Raw genomic sequence first — 3,846 nt, forward strand, 5'->3', positions numbered from 1 at the left:
CCCGCTTAGTCACACGGCGTCACAAAATGTCAGACCCCCCCCCTCTCTCAAATATGACGTCATAAAGCTCTGCCCCCCCCAAAAAAAATAATAAAATAAGCTTCAAATCGCTTTAAACTATTGTCATTGTAGTGCGTATTTAATGTGGCGTTGCACTCTGATGTTGTAGGAGAACACATTTATTAAGAAGTCTATTTAATTAAGTAGAACGTGTTGTCTGTATTTATTTAAAGTTGCGCATTTTGATGTGACGTCACATTTCTCACCCCCCCCCCCCCCATCATCGTCACACATCGTCACAAATGTCTGACCCCCCAATAGGTGCGTGACGTCATTTATGGACGGCCCCTAGGGTTAGTATATTGAATCTAACCAATCACGTCCTAGGGTAGTTGTTTCGTTTACTTTCAGCGCTGTCCAAACTGAATCGCGTTAAACATGCAAGCACGCGTTCATTCTGCCCTTTGAAATTAATTGGGGATGTCATCTTCTTGGTTCTTTCGATGCTAAATTCCTCTTGATATGCAAATTATGTTGTCAAGGCGCTCTCTCCCCCCCCCCCCTCCATCCCAGCTTAAATAAGTATAACCCGTAAAAACAAAGTTTTTCACTATAAATCCTTTATATGCGTGGCGGCTAGAGTCCTCTCGTCCTCTGGCTTGAGATGGCTGCCACCTATGGGTCAGATGATTGTCTGCCAGCATTAAGCAATTGGTAATTCAATATTTAAGTTTTTTCCCTAAACAGTGTAAATTTTGGGAATTTTTTTTTCACGAACATTAATTGTCTCGCACAACGAGTATGTGTGCAAAATGTCAGCTCGATTGGATGACGGGAAGTGGGTTAAAAAACGACCGAAAGATTTGCACGGTCCTAAGCAAGCAAGCAAGCACGCAAGCACGCAAGCGAACTTAATATAAAGGATTGAAAAAAACGCTCCAAGCCTGGGGTTGTCATTCAGACTCTGTCTCCTCGACAGACCTGTTCTTCACCTGAGGACGGCTGCTTGCGTTGTGGCCGAAACGTCGTGAGAATTATTTTATTATGTTTTATTTTAATTATTTTATTATTTCCATTCTACGTGACTTTACCGAAAGAACCAAGAAGATGAATCCCTGCAGTCACGAAAGCTTTAAATCGAAATTTTATTATTTTATTATGTTGTATTTTTATTATTTTATTATTTCCCTTCTACGTGACTTTACCGAAAGAACCAAGAAGATGAATCCCTGCAGTCACGAAAGCTTTAAATCGAAATTTTATTATTTTATTATGTTGTATTTTTATTATTTTATTATTTCCATTCTACGTGACTTTACCGAAAGAACCAAGAAGATGAATCCCTGCAGTCACGAAAGCTTTAAATCGAAATTTTATTATTTTATTATGTTGTATTTTTAATTATTTTATTATTTCCCTTCTACGTGACTTTACCGAAAGAACCAAGAAGATGAATCCCTGCAGTCACGAAAGCTTTAAATCGAAATTTTATTATTTTATTATGTTAAATTTTTATTATTTTATTATTTCCATTCTACGTGACTTTACCGAAAGAACCAAGAAGATGAATCCCTGCAGTCACGAAAGCTTTAAATCGAAATTTTATTATTTTATTATGTTGTATTTTTATTATTTTATTATTTCCATTCTACGTGACTTTACCGAAAGAACCAAGAAGATGAATCCCTGCAGTCACGAAAGCTTTAAATCGAAATTTTATTATTTTATTATGTTGTATTTTTATTATTTTATTATTTCCATTCTACGTGACTTTACCGAAAGAACCAAGAAGATGAATCCCTGCTGTCACGAAAGCTTTACATCGAAATGGGGACGTCTTGTTTCTTTGTGCATTCACCAATAACGCCTCGTTGTCTCTCGATCCAGTCAGGGGGTTCTTGAACGAACGGAGGCATGCGGGTGTTCGTATTGAACGAGTCATCTGCGGTCATGTATGATTTACGGTGGATAGGAGGTCATCGTCTAAATCGGCGGTAGATGCGTTCCTGAACAGTGCCACGTTAAGCAAAAAATAACTTACCCGTAAATAATGTAACAACGATCAAGTCTGGCGAGATACAATGAACTACTGCTACACTATGGGAACCTCATTTGCCAGTAAAAATATGATAATTGGTTTTTAACCCTTCTATCTGGCAACAAAACTGACACCTTTTTTACAAGGAGTCATGTTTGTATAGACCGCAATACCTGCAGTCATAATACAAACAAAAGACATAACTCTGATAATGTGCACTGTCTTTGAAGTTGATTGGTCCACACCCGAGACAGCTTTCCTTAGAGCCTAGTCTCACATGGGTTGGACCAGATGACGCCAAAAGACTAGGCTCTAAGGAAAGCTGTCTCGGGTGTGGACCAATCAACTTCAAGGACAGTGCACATTATCAGAGTTATGTCTTTTGTTTGTATTATGACTTCAGGTATTGCGGTCTATGCAAACATGACTCCTTGTAAAAAAGGTGTCAGTTTTGTTGCCAGATAGAAGGGTTACAAACCAATTATCGAACTACTGCTACTTCTACGCAAACTACGCAAGTGAGATGCTGGTACAAATCACTGAGGGTAGTCCGCCACCTGCGTTACTGTATCATTTCGCGCACCGTATCACTCCTCTTAGCCGCGCAGTTCAAGAAATTAGTTCGTCGTCGAGAGCTCAAAAAACGCGTAATAACGGGTAGCGTTCCACGTAACAACGGGCGGGTTTTGCGTTGTGCGAAAAGTGTTGCCGAATGGAAGGAACGCGTCGCAGCGAAACCGCGCTATGGTGTGAACAGCCAAACGCACGCTAAGTGAGGACTGACCGTGTCTGTGTGTGTGTGTGTGCGCACAATCGGGGAGCGGTAGTGTAGCGGTTAGCGCGCTGCGCTATGAACCCGGCGGCCCGAGTTGGATTACATCTCACACCGATAATTTGAACCGATCCTGGACCTTCTCTAGGTCGACTCAGCATCAAATGAGTACCTGGTGCGGTGGGTAGTAAACATCGTGTGTGGTGCTGGCCACCCACCCCCTCGCGTACCGTTCCTGCATTGATAGGTGCTCACTAACAGCACTTGCCCCAAGTCTGTTCAGGTTATACGGGAATATTTGTCTTTGTGGAGGATCGTACAGAAACCTTTCCTAAATTCAGCTCACGCGCGTGACAGTTTTATTAAAAGAGTTGCAATGAATATGGCTGTATAATTATTATTATTTATTAACGCGTGTTTATTTATGAATTTGTTGCAGGCCTCCCGTCTGTAAGAATTTGGATGACTGCGTGAATGCCGACTGAAATCGTAGCGTATAAATAATATTTGGAAACGCGACAAACTTGGCCGGGTTGTGTATTGGGTCGTGGATCTTCTTCATGGCTCATAATATATTATTTTAAAATGTTATTTCAAAAATTATATTTATATCTGTAAAAAACAAAAACGGCTTCACGTTTCATCGGATATCTCCAAGATAAATAAAGATCCTGATTCAGGTTGATGCTGCCATCTTGGCAAGGATGCACAAATAACACCGTGGCCTGTAATGAACAAAGCATACAATAGGTATTCATATTCTTAGGTTTTTTCGGTAAAGTCACGTAGGTAAAAAATAAAAAAGTGTGCCGTACTTGGCCCTTCCCCCCTCAACCATTATATATATACGGAGTGGTAGCTCTTGTAATCTCTCATTTACTTGATACAGCTGTCGGGCTGTGACGGTTCCACCTGAAGACGGAAGCTTGTGTTGCCTCCGAAACGTCGTGATTTTTCATTTTTATTTTATTTTTTACCTACGTGACTTTACCGAAAAAACCTAAGAATATGAATCCTTGCAGTCACGAAAGCTTCA

The sequence above is a fragment of the Lethenteron reissneri genome, chromosome 56 (assembly GCF_015708825.2).
Source record: "Lethenteron reissneri isolate LAM-NWPU_2019-01 chromosome 56, ASM1570882v1, whole genome shotgun sequence".
NCBI classification, from domain to species: domain Eukaryota; kingdom Metazoa; phylum Chordata; class Hyperoartia; order Petromyzontiformes; family Petromyzontidae; genus Lethenteron; species Lethenteron reissneri.